This window comes from Triturus cristatus, chromosome 4_2, assembly GCF_964204655.1.
Source record: "Triturus cristatus chromosome 4_2, aTriCri1.1, whole genome shotgun sequence".
Lineage (NCBI taxonomy): Eukaryota > Metazoa > Chordata > Amphibia > Caudata > Salamandridae > Triturus > Triturus cristatus.
In genome coordinates this window covers 252,023,796-252,038,016 of record NC_140586.1, presented here as the reverse complement: position 1 = coordinate 252,038,016, position 14,221 = coordinate 252,023,796, and the positions used below count along the sequence as shown (strand labels likewise).

General features: G+C 42.5%; 1 protein-coding gene across 1 annotated transcript in view; it reads left to right on the top strand.

Annotated features, from left to right (window-relative positions):
- LOC146833580 (guanylyl cyclase C-like) overlaps positions 1–14,221 on the top strand; it is a 619,755-nt gene that overhangs the window by 102,561 nt on the left and 502,973 nt on the right. The window lies entirely within an intron of this gene.

The window sequence follows — 14,221 nt, the reverse complement described above, 5'->3', positions numbered from 1 at the left end:
TTTGTTTGGTGTAGTGATAATTAGTGCCAGTTATGTGGCAAAATTGCAGTACTCTATTCCCAAAAATGTAAGCTTACTTTCTAAGTTTATAAGAAAGGTTTGGCTAACTGAAATCTCACCATGCTTGTCATTAACAGAGAACAATGTTACAGCTGGAAAAGATCCCTGTCCATGTATATCAGCCCTAGATGCAAATTGTATTCCTAATTAGATGCTGAAACATGACAAAGGGACCCATTATGAGTTGTACAGAGTAGCATTTCCGTTGGAGCAACCATCCCATCCAATTATGAATTTTACTGGGTGCAGCAAAGGATTCTGTAAAATCCAATGTGTTTCCCTGAATGTTTTCTCTCTGATGAAAGCTGCGGTAAAGTGTAAGCCTGGGCGGAGTTCGTGGATTTCCTCTGCACGGAACTCCGTGAAGTGCAAAAAAAGCCTCTGCCGTGCTCGCGGAGCTCCGCAAGCGGCGGAGTGCGTTAGAGAAATGACGTTCGTGGTAATTTTCAGCGCAAGGTGTTTGTCCGCACTGTGCAATCATTGCGAACTGCCCCATGCACAGTGCAAGTGGGCACAGCTTCCTTTCTGCCGCTCGAGTAGATTTTTTACTCGAGCAGCAGCTTTCTCAACGCAAACAGATGGTTTCTCAACCTGAGCGGTCGGGAGCATACGCGACCACTTGCAATGAGAACTCCGACCACCTGCGTTGAGAAATCTCGCAGGGATGTTGATTTTTCACACTCGCGCTCACCAACTTGATGTTGACAATCGCAAACGAGGAAAAAACTCCCCTCCGTAACGCGGAGTGCAGAAAACTCCACAAACTCCGCGAGCGTAGCGGAGTTCACCCCTAGGGTTAGAAAGTGTAGGTGGAAAAGGGCCTTGAATCAGGGGCGACTTTCAATAGTGGACCTGATAATTTCGGGTACAGAGGGTTATTGCCCATTCTGGCCCAGTAACTCACAAAGACCAGTACCTTAGGTTGGTGGAAATACTGGCCAAAATCAATAACTCTAAGCCCAGTATTTTGACTTTTAATTACTGGCCAAGTTGTATTAGTCTTTGTATGGTTGTAAATCTGCAGGTGGCACACTTTCTCTGTACCAAAAAGGTGCCCTCGATGAGCTGGCATTTTAAAGTTTGACCTTAGAGACAGCTTTAGATTTCTGCCCAGACTTTTTTGCCCAAACATATACATACTACACATACATAGAGTGGTTTTGGGTGAGTTGTCTACACATCTTGGTCTGTCAAACTGTTATTCACATTTTTCTGTCACCGTTCAAAGATTGCAACATGGGACACTGAGTCAGCCTACTTCAGTCAATTGCTCTCTTTATTTTTAGTGACTGCATTTTGTAGGTGCATTTGTGCACATTCTCTCAAAAAAAAGTCTACTTCAATCCCAGGGATGGTGGGATATTATGATGGATACTTCTAACCATAGATTCCTCACCTTCTGAATACCCCCAGGCACCACACTGGATCCGGAGATGTTCCTGAGCAATTCTTTTGTGTTTCCGTAGGTGGCATTGTGCAGCTCCCTGTCGGGTCCATCCTGCCCTGTTGTGATGTTAGGACCCCTAGATAACTGCCACTTCCATGCACTGACCTCAGTTCCTTTCTTTCCACACCTTATGATGATGATCCGGAGCTCGCTTCCCAAAATTCTGTCAGGCGTGACAGACCTTTATCTTCAAAATTTCCCAGTGTGCAAGAAATATGTGCCCTCTTAAAATGACATAGTTTAAACCTTGTAAGGGTTGTTACAAACAGATGTTGGTGACGGACCCTTCCGAGGTCTCTCTCTAGTGTATGCACTCCTCACATGATTCCATGTTATGCCAGAAGTGTGCAAAGACAAATCTGAATGCCATACGGGATCACAAAGTCATGTTAGACGTAGAACACTGGCAAAAAGCTAGGAAGACCTTTCCCTACTCATAGTCGAGTACTCAGATGCATTCCTGATCCCGAGGCCGATCCAGTGACCAATCTTCTTCAAGGTCCAAGTCATCAGGTAAGTCAAAAAAGAAGGACACAAGAGGTCCAAGCATAGTTCCCCTTCATCCTGCCACCCCCACCAAGTGAAGTCGCACAACACCCCAGGTACCCAAAAGCTGCAAGCCTAGTCTCTGTCTTCGAAACTTTGCAGGTCCATCCACGACGCTGCAACCGATCAAAGAATTTAGGGATGCCATGTTGCAGCTCTTCCACACTCTACTGGATCCCTCTGTTGTGTCTACGGTTCCTAAAGGTCCAAGGGGGTCTCCAGTCAGGTTACCATGGTTGTATGCATCCCAGACACTGACTGTACTCTCTACCTTGCTTTGGGGGTCAGTCCAGACTTCAGGACCTGATTCACGGCTAATAAAAGACTGATGCCGGAATCCTGTGTGTCGAAACTGGCACCAACAGCTCTGATGTGGGAGGTGGAGCTGATAGTTCTTTCATCCTCTGAAGTGAATCCACTGCAACCTTCACCGAAATCACAACCTTCACACACATTACCCCTCTCTCATTCAGAGACGCTTCTGCTCCATTATGACCTGCCTGACTCTGATGATGTCAACAGTCATGTTTATGATGATTTACAATTATTTTCTGAATCTATAAGATGCCAGTGGGTTTGATACCTCACCTAACACCGGCCTACACTCCACTACTCCAGGCCCAACCACTGAATAGTCAACCTTTTTTCCGATAGTGATTAGAAGGGCAGCAGAGGTCTTTGACTTGCAGCTTCCTGCCACTGAGGTCAAAGCCAACACCATTGAAGAGGTACTACAACAAGGACATGCAACGCAGTAGCTTCTCCTGAAATTTAATGGGAACCTGACTGATACAATGCTGCCAGGATCTTGACCACCTGTGAACCGCCCAGTAGTGAGGAGACACAGACCTGCTGCAGGAGGATCCTGCCTTTCTAAAACAACACCCATACCAGAAAGACTTGTATTCCAGGCATCTATGAGCAGGCTGAACCCAAATGCATTTTCCGTCCACCCAGCCAGATAGAGTCAAAACAGGGGAAACCTTTCAGCAGTAAAGCTGTGAATGGCCAAGTTGCAGCATATGGCTCCGCAATGATGCCATTCTGCTCTAGAAATAATGTGTGGAGCCTACATAGGTGCCACTCCTGTGTGCTGACGTCACTTCCATTTTTTCCTGTGCCAACAGACTGGATCTGGTGCTCTCTCTCATCTCTCAGAGACACTTACATCAACACTTGAGCCATGGAGTCCCAAAGGGAATGGAAATAGCGTCCCAGGAGGCAGATGGCATTTACTGACCCGAATGCCAGGCTGGTGGGAGAGAAAACTCACTTCCCAAATGTCTCCACCCAATGGCAATGAAAATTATTGATGTAAGTGCTTTAAGCTCTTTGTGTCAACCCACTGTACAACACCTTCTTCCCAGGTAACCTGGTATTGTGGACACCAGCATCTTTCTTGCCTAAAGTTGTGACTCTGTACTACATCAGCCAGAACATCACCTTATTGGCATTCTATGCTGCATCTCACCCTTCTAAGTAGAGACTCCATTGCTGGGACCCCTTGGGAGGGTTGAGATTTTACATACATTATACCAAAAAACACCAGTTAACGACTAGCTCTTTGTGGGGTTGTGTGGAATGAAAAAAGGCAAGGAAGTGCAGAAGAAAACCATATCCTGCTAGATCATACTCTGCATTAAGATCTGCTTCACACTGGCTAAAAAGCAGCCTCCGGAAGGGCGGAAAGCACATTCTACCAGGGCAAAAGCTGCTACCACTGGGTTAGCACACAAAGTACTTGTTCTACTAATTTGCCAGGCGGCTATGTATTTTAAGGATACAATTGGTTCTGTCAGGCTTTCAATTACTTTGAACAAGTAGCAGCAGCTTACTTATAACAAATATGAATGATATAACACACACAAAAACAATTATTTTTGAAAAAAATTGTATTCAAGAGAAAATCAAATAATAAAGGCTGTCGCAATTTACACATTCAATTGCAATGTGCAGAACGTGACTGTAGTCTACCAGTGACATGTGGTGATTAGTGATAAAGATAGTCCACTATATACAGAAACAATTTGGGCAAGAAAAAAAGGGGGGAAAATAGAAATCATAGATGTCCTTATTAGTAGCACATATGCTTAAGGATCCAATGACGAATGGGGCTGTGATCATAAGCGTTGTGTAGACATTTGTAATAGGCCGACGTTTCGACCCTATATATAGCACAAAAGTGGAATTGCGTCCAGGCGGGTCTTCCCCAGGGCAGGAGGGGAGAGATGGCAGCCCAAAAGTGGATTTCTAGGTATCACTGCAAATGATAATTTCTTTGTCAGGTAAGGAGAGTAATTGATAAAGAACTCTACCAGCCGGTTTGGAGCCTCAAAGATGTATTGTTTTCGACTTCCACCCGTCTGTTGGAGTCGTACTAGTGCTAGTCCGATGTATTTTGTGATCTGGAAAAGTCTCTGTACGTCCGTGATTGAGTTCGGAAACTCAATCACGGACGGACAGAGGCTTACTCTCCTTACCTGACGAAGAAATTATCATTTGCAGCGATACCTAGAAATCCACTTTTGGGCTGCCATCTCCCCCCTCCTGCCCTGAGGAAGACCCGCCTGGACGCAATAGCACTTTTGCGCTATATATAGGGTCGAAACGTCGGCCTATTACAAATGTCTACACAACGCTTATGATCACAGCCCCATTCGTCATTGGATCCTTAAGCATCTGTGCTAATAATAAAGACATCTATGATTTCTCTTTTCCCCCCTTTGTTTCTTGCACAAATTGTTTCTGTATATAGAGGACTATCTTTATCACTAATCACCACATGTCACTGGTACACTACAGTCACGTTCTGCACATTGCAATTGAATTTGTAAATTGTGACAGCCTTTATTATTTGATTTTCTCTTGAATACAATTTTTTTCAAAAATAATTGTTTTTGTGTGTGTTATATCATTCATATTTGTTATAAGTAAGCTGCTGCTACTTGTTCAAAGTAATTGAAAGCCCGACAGAACCAATGTTATCCTTGAAATACGTATACCCAGGTTCTGAGGGACACTGGGTTGCCCCATTACGTTTGTCATCATCAGGCGGCTATGTAGGCATCCCTCCCTATGTTCACAAAGTACTATCATGTGAACAGTCAGGTCCGCTGAGAGGGGTATTATGGCTGCTTGCTACTGCAGGACTTTCTGGTTTGAGTCTATTCACAGACCCACCTCCAAATAGGAACTGCTTTGGTTTCTATTCAAAAGGTGAGTAATCTGCATCTAAAAGTCTTTGTCAGAACAAATGACTTACCTTTGAGAACTCTCTTTCAGGTAGAGACTATCTAGCCGCTGATTCCTCACTGAGCCTTCCATCCTCCCTGTTCTGAGGTTGGACTCTATTCATTAATAAGATCCTAAGTCTAGCAATCTGCACATTGGTCACACCAATTTGCTTTAGGGGCTCCGCGTCTGGGACAATCTCGAAAGCAACTGATGTCAGCGAGCTGGAGTGGCTTACGTAGGCTTTGCGAATCACTGACATATTATAAATGCATACATTATTGAAATACAAAACAATTGGGAACAAATATTGTTGAGAAAATTATTGCCTTCCAATGCTTAACTAATAAAACCACAATTATCAAAAACACCAACATTCTTAAAAATATCGATTTTTACTTATATTGAAAACACAAATATTGGGAACAAATATATGGCCACCTTTAAATAAACATATTGGGCCTGAGACCGAGCGGACTCCCATCGGCGGTCCCGACCGGCTAATTACAATGTGACTGAACACTGTTCGGTTGCATACTCCCATTTCTCCCATAAACCGGCCGTAACACAAGCTCCCATTGAGAAATGGGAGGTGTTGTTTATCCCTGAACCCTGTTGCAGGCACCACAAGGTGCATGGATCAACAGGGCCCCCAACGGAGGCTGCATCTACAAGGTGGCGCTGCTGGGCCCCCCTAAACACGCTTCCCGACATGGTTTCCATGCTGGACAGGCCAGCATGAAAGCCACGTCGAAGACGATAATTGGCAAGTAAATTACAAAGTACCACAAGTGGAAAGTAGGAGGTTCTTACCCTATCTTAACAGCAACAAAATTTAGAATGAACCTCAATGATATCATTGTATTTGTGTTAATTTGCCTGTGAAATGTTTGTTTTAATGCTATTTTATGATAAAATATCCTATAAAATCAATAAAATATGTTTTTTTTAAAAGCATGGAAGCCATGTCCGAACCCATGCATCGTAATCCCAATGGCGGAAAGGTCCTTACGAGCCGCCTCCATGAGCCCGTTGGAAGCCAGCTGGAATGACCGGCAGGTTTATTTTCCGATCCCCAGTTTTGTAATGGTGCAGTCGGAAAATACGATTACGATGCAGCCAGGATCCGGGCCGCATCGTAATCGGCCCCATAATATGTCAAAAATATAGAATCACACAATATCAACTACAATAATATCGTCAACATAATTGCATGATCATTAAGAAATCAAAAAATACAACTTTTTACATTAAACAATTATTTTAAACTAACTTTAAACACTATACACAAGTTTGAGTAAAAAAATTATGACATCACCAAAATACTTACATTTCACCCCAATAAAATCTATAACTAAACTAATAATAATATAACCAAAAAATATTTGCATTAACTAAAGACTTTTATGTAACTAAATATTAATAAATATATACATAAATAACATATAATTCAAAACTATCAAACTACAGTGTACGAAAACCCAAAACTACACAGTGGTGAAAACACTCCTATTAATACAAATAAACATTAAAAACAACCCACAAACAACTCTATAACTAACCTCTAGACCTCCCTCCTACACCCCCTAACCTCAAAACCCTGAAATAACCTTTTAAAAGGACTTACCTGTTTCGACCACAGAAAGTAGACTAAAAATGACACAAACTACAAATTGAAGGTAGAGGAAAATAAAAATGGCTGCTAAATGAAACTTAGAGACGTTTACTACTCCCACTCCAAAGTAAACTATTTTGAAGAAAGTGTTGGACACTAAAGGGGTGACATTTACTATTACCGCTCCAATCTAAACCAATTTGGGTAAGATGTTGAACACTAAAGGGTTGACATTTACTATTTCCACTTCAATCTATACCAATTTGGGGAAGGTGCTGGACACGAAAGGGGTGATATTTACTATTCTCACTCCAATCTAAACCAATTTAGGGAAGGTGTTGGATACTAAAGAGGTGACATTTACAATTTCCACTGCAATCTAAAACATTTTATGCAAGGCGCTACGCACTTAACATTTCATATACACAAAAAATACTCCATGCTCACACATTGTTTTTGATATATAAAATAAACTAAAATTAACTTAAAAAACACAGTAACAACAACAACAAACCTCTATATGCACAATTGAACATTAACCTAAAATGTAATATCAATATTAATAATTAATGTATTCAATAAAATATTTACTACCATTCCTACACTTTGAACCATAAAATAAAAAATAAAATCATTGTCCAAAATTAACAATCAAAAAATTAGAAAAACATATAAAACAACATTTTAAAATAACATGTTTTTTCATAAACTAATGAAAATGAATACATTTTAGAAAATATACTCAAATATTAAATATATTAGTAATCTTATTATTTAAGTTTTGTAATCACATGTTTTCACTAATAACTCAATAACAAATGAATATACAACTAAAATACAAATTTCTACATCATATATAATACATATATAATATATTGGCATAGTTTACTTGCTCAATATTTCAAAAAAGTTTCACGTAAATGCAAATTAAAAAAAATAATAATGTATTAAAAAATATTTGTACAACAGTATAGTTTTCAATATAAAATTACCTTAAGAATGTGTGCATTAAAAAAAAATGTAAAATAAAACATTTTATTTAAAAACTGTTTACAATATTTTGCTTCATTAAATTGCATTTTTATAAAAAAAATGTTTTGTAATTTAAATATTTATTTTACTATTTACAATAAATTCATTATTTTTCAACTTTCACAGAATGAATATATATTCTAATTATTATACATTATTATTTATATAAATTGTTAATGCAATGTACATTTAAAAGTTTTCCAATTTTAATTTGCATATCATTAAGATAATACACATTAAAATAGCCACATTCTTAAAACCTCCACCCAGCCAGATAGAGTCAAAAAAGGGGAAACTTTTCATCAGTAAAGCTGTGAGTGACAAGTTGCAGCATATGGCTCCGCATTGATGCTATTCTGCTCTGGAAATGACGTGTGGAGCCTACATAGGTGCCACTCCTGTGTGCTGACGCCACTTCCTTTTTTTCCTGTGCCAGCAGATAGACTTAATAAATTATCCTGCTAAATACAGAAATAAAAAAATTAATAAACATACATAATATAAACCCATAAAAAATAACACAAATGATATTACATGACAATATTTTCTAAATCGATATGTTTTGCAACCATTTTAAAAACAATTCTTAAAACGACATTCTTACCTCAATATTCATGTTGAGGATATTTGGTATCCCAAAATTCTTGACACAATATTTTTGAATCACAATATTTTTTATACTACATTTTGTCCAAACACCAGGCTCTGCCCATCATTTCCACAGCAGAACAGCGTCAGTGAGGAGCTGCATGGCGCCATCTGCCTACACGTAGAAGTACTGCTGAAAAGGTTTCAGATCCAGTCTGTAACCTTTGGAATATTCAAAGGTGAGGAATTTGCAGCTAGATAGAGGGGCCAATTATGGGCAGAAAGCCTCCTCCCGACAGTCAGATTCTCTTTGAGCATGTCAGAAACCTTCCGACCGACTCGGTCGGATTACAATTGGCCCAACTGATTACGATGTTCGCAGTCATAAGGTAAACTGTGCGGTCATTCCGCATCGGTTCCGGCTGGCTCTCAAAGGATTCTTGTCGTTCAGAACCGCATCACACACCCCATTGAACAGCGATTCCGACCTCGGGATTACGATGTTGTTTTCCAACAGCCTTTCTGCATCTGCCTGTCCGACACGAAAGGCTGTCGGAAAGTGACTTTGGGAGCCCCTGGCAGGGCCCCCTTCATCCTGCAGGCCTCCGGTTGGGGGCTGAGGGGAGACCCAAGGGACCCCCCTGTAAAACCCTGCACTGTATGGCAGGCACCGTGGGGTGCCTGCAACAGGGTGCATGATTTTTCACACCAACTCCATTTCCCCATAGGAGCCTGGGTTATGGACAGTTGGCGGGTGGAACAAAAGCTCCCATAGGAAAAAATGGGAATCCGACCGAACAGTGTTCGCTCGCATCGTAATCGGGCAAAGGAAACTGCAGACCGCAAGTCAGTTGGTCCCGATTCCGGGGCGGTTTTGTGCGGAAAGTTTCCACAACACATCGCAATAAGACCCAGAGTCTCAACTAGAAAGCGCATTACTGGAGGTAAGTAACTTCTCATCTTGAATTTGGACTGCTTTCTCTCTGAGTTACAGTGTCCCAGTTCTTAATACATGCCATGGCAACTAACATACTTTTTTCGTATTTTCTGACATTCAGCATCAGCACACCGTGGTTGATTTGTGAGAGGGCATTTTGGTTGATTTACAACTAACTGTGTCCACTGCTCCCCCTAACAGTGCCCGGTAGCATTATAAGGTGCTCAGCAATCCCTGAGAATAATTTCATCACTGTATTTTGGTTAGCTTTCAGGAATAAATAGCTTTGTAAATTAAGCCTTTAGAGTTTTAGAGGACATTATGCAAGTGTTAAGGAGGCAACAATGGAAGCATTGAAGCCTCAACCTTTAAAGAAAACAGTTTATATCAGAAAAAACATCAAGTTACTACAAGATAACAAAGGTCTTGTGGTTCAAACATTTCTAGGTAACTGCAATCATAATATTTAAAGTAATGGAAGAACATTAAAGGTCAATGTAATTTAAAATGTAGGCCTTAAAAACCTCATATATTCCCATTTGATATGTGCCATTGCCACATGAGTAATTTCCATTAGTGTTGATTCACTACTACTCCTCCCCATCAACAGCAAGATGCTGCGCTCATGCCTGCCACACAGTCACACGCGTGTCCAAGCAAGGAGTAGGAGCTGCGACACGCAAGCTGCTAGCTTGGAGGCGCTTTAAATACCTTTGAACACCGAAGGCTTGCCGGTGTGCTTAGGGAGGAGCGATTGACATGAGTCCCTCGATTTCCAGGCCTGTGTAAATGGACACTCTATTGCCCCTCAGCCCGGTTTGCCTTGGTCCTGCTCCTGTACGTTTCCTGTTCGCCATCACTGCGCCCTGCTTGCTCGCTGAGGGGGGTGGGTGCGGGTGTGCGACAGGGCAGCTTAGTAGAGAAGACTGGACGAGTTGTCAGAAGGGTTGCCGTAGCTGAGCTGTGCGGAGACAATGCTTCCTGTACACTCTTGTTCACCCGTGGTTTACACACCTGAGTTGCACCTGTGTCCCTAAGCTGCAGAGACAGTTGTTACCCCACCCTATCACTGTGACATCGAACTAGCAACCAATCATTGTTTTCTGTTTGGTTGGAGGCAGCTGCAGGACCGAGACTGGGACCAAACCAGGGAGAGGAGGTAAGTGGCAATGCTGATAGACTAAGGGGCCGATTACAATGTTGGAGGGAAAGCGTCCTCCCGACAGTTATAAACTCCACTACCATGACGGAACCCTTCCGACCGACCTGGTGGGTTTACAATACGCCCAACAGATTATGATGTTCACGGGCGGAATGGAAACCGTGTGGTCATTCCGAATCGGTTATGACTGGCTCTCAGAGTTCGTTGGAACCGCATCGAACACCTATATGGACAGCGTTTTGGACCCCGCGATTACGATGCCCATTTCCAATAGCTTTTCTGAGTCGGAATGTCTGACACGGAAGGGCTGTCAGAAAGTGACTTTGGAGGCCCCTAGCAGGCCCCCCTACATCCTGAGGCCTCTGGTTGGAGTCGGCGACAGGGTGCAGGGTTTTTCGCACATCCCACATTTCCCCATAGGAGCCTGTGCTACGGCCAGTTGTCGGGCGGACCACGGGCTCCCATAGGAAACAATGAGAATTCGACTGAACAGTGTTCGGTTGCATTGTAATCGGTCAGTTGGAGCCCCCGACCGCGAGTCGGTCGATCCCGAATCCGAGACGGTGTCGGACAGAAAGTTTCCACACAACATCGTAATTGTCCCCTAAGTTGAGTAGTTGCAACTGAGCTGCGAGTGAGTTGGGTAGCCCCGCTCTTGCTACCTGCTGCCTGATGCCACAAACGCAACATGTTTGTTGCAGCTGCTGTTTGCTGCTTGCAGCTGCTAAAGCATCACTACTGCTGAACTTATGGTTGGCCATCTCCTGGAAAAACCAACGGAAAGTTATTGATCTATGGGGAAGTTACTGACCGTCTAATAGATCTTCCCTAGTTGGGGCTGGGACTGGGCACCACTTCAGCACCTCCTTGATCTACTTCTGATCGGCATGTCGGCAGGCTGCGGCGGGTTGCGGAACAGCTACCGCCTGGTGTCTTAGGTGATTTAGTACAAGTTAAACCTTGACAGTAGTGGCCCCTTCTGACCCTCCTGGAAAAATATTCCCTGAACATCGACTTGGCTGTTGTTGACACTGGCATTGATATTGACAGTGACATTGATAAACCATTGGCAACACAAAACCCATAGCTCACTGCCCATTGATCTGGCTCCCGGTCTCCCAAAACATGGGCAAGAAAAAAGAGGTCAGTGGGTCAAGAAGTGGAACTACGTTGGATTCCTTTTTGGCGCAAGCAGTGAGCGTTGTTGCTAAGGAGATAGACCTAACAGAGAGACGTTTATCCCTTGGTCTAGGGGATGCACTCAGCCTTCCCTCTCGGAGAGGGGAACAGACACAGATGGCATCACCAGCAAAGGATTGCGCAGGCTGTCCTTCACCACCTCTACCCACGTCTGAAGTTGTAGACCATCCACTCTCCTTGACCAAGGAAAGGGGACAGCAAATGGAGGTGCACAAGATAAATAATCAAGGCAAATCAGTGATGATGAAAGGGGCCACAGTCCTTGAGTAAAATGCGACAAAATCACCTAGTGAGACGGTGGTCTGGGCGAAGAGGAAGGCCCAACAAGGCCCAATAAACAGCCAACGTAAAAGGCAGAGGATCACTCCTTGTCCATCTACTCACACCAGCAAACAAACAGGCCCAAGCGCCATAGAGGTTAAGTCAGCACTCGCTCCCACTGACAGTGGGGAAGAAGGGGAGGCGATACCAGGATGGTGGGATAGAGTCATAATATTGATGTTTAAATATCAATATGCCATAATATCGATGTTTAAGTATCGATGTGACCCAATATCGATCTGCAAGAATATCGTCGACCAGAATATCGACATGCAGGTAAGAAATATTGTTTTTTTAAAAATCGAAGTTAGTAATATCGTTAGTCAAAATATCGTTGTTAATAATATCGAAATAAATGTTAGTGTTCTGTATTTTAGTATATGTGTTAAAAGTATAGTTTATTTTTCTAATGTATGTTTGAAATTTTTAGAAGTAATTAATTTTAGGTTAAGTAATTTTGCGTAGTTTAGTTCCGTAGTGGGTTGTGGGTTTATAGGGGAATAGGGTGGGAAGTAATTTAATTAAAATTAATTAATTAATAATGCAAATTAATTAATATTTGTGTACTTATTATTTCATATTGCTACTTGTGTTAAATATTTTGTTATTTATTAATTATTAAGTACTTATGAATTATTAATAATTAATTGGTAAATATGTCAATTGTGTCAATTTTTTATGAGCGAGTTGTGTATTTAGAGGGGAGTAGTGTGGCAAGTAATTAAAATGTAATATAATGTTAAATTTTTTCAGATAATATTTACTTATTGTTATTTTATACTCATCGGGGCCGATTCCGATCCGGGTCGGAAGGGCACCGAACATGATCCGGGCGGAAAAACTACAAGCCGTACGCGTGTTTTCTGGCCGATTCGTACAGCTGTACGAGCGAGTAAGTACGATGCGAACTACATGAAATTCACTGACCGAGTCATTTACGGGTCCGAACCGCTCCGTACGTCTCGGTCGTAAGCTAACCGTGGCGTGCAATGGATGCGATTCACGACCGAGCCAGTACGATGCACGCGTCGGACAGCCTGTGCGAGCCGGTGTGTCCGGCTCGCAAATCGTCCGGGTGGTTGCCTTTGGGGGTCCGTGTCGGACTCCCTGTCACCCGCAGCCCTACGACTCAGACACAGGGGGAGACCCAACACAGGCATGTACGGTGCGGATGGCACCGACACATACCCACTGTAGGGGGCGCACTTGTCCGCCACGTACCCATTCAGTCAATGGGAGCCCATGTGCGCGTCGTACGACCGGCTTCCATTGACTTCTATGGGAGTCCGACCAAACCGAGTCCGGCAGCATACGGCCGCATCGTACTCGCTCGGTCGGACTGCAGGACTCCGGCTCGGTCGGAGAACACTCTGGATCCGGCTCGGTCGGAGTGCTTCCCGACCCGGATCGGCCCCATAATAGTATAAATTAATTTATTACTCATTGTTTTTAATTTTATTGTTTATTGTTATTAGTTAATTAATTAATTGTTAAGCAATTATGTTAATTGTGTCATGTTTTACAATAGTGGTGGTGCTATTTATAGAGGTATTTGGTGAAGGGAAATTATTTTTTATTATTTAAGTATTTGTTAATTAATGTTTATTATTTTGCTGGAGTGGGAATAGTAAATTATTCACCTCTGCTATCCAATACTTTCCCTATTTTTACAATTGTTGGAGTGGGAATAGTAATGTTATCCCCTCCACTCTCCAACACTTTCCCTACTGTTGCACTCTGTGGAGTGGGAATAGTAAATTATTCCCCTCCGTTATCCAACAGTTTCCCTACTCTTGCACTTGCTGGAGTGGGAATAGTAAATTATTCCCCTCTGCTATCCAACACTTTCCCTACTGTTGCATTAGTTGGAGTGGGAATAGTAATTGTATCCCCTACTCTATCCAACACTTTCCCTACTGTTGCACTTTGTGGAGTGGGAATAGTAAATTATTCCCCTCCACTATCCAACATTTTCCCTACTGTTGCAGTTGCTGTAGTGGGAATAGTAAATATTCCCCTCCGCTATCCAACACTTTTCCTACTGTTGCAATTGTTGGAGTGGGAATAATAATGTTATCCCCT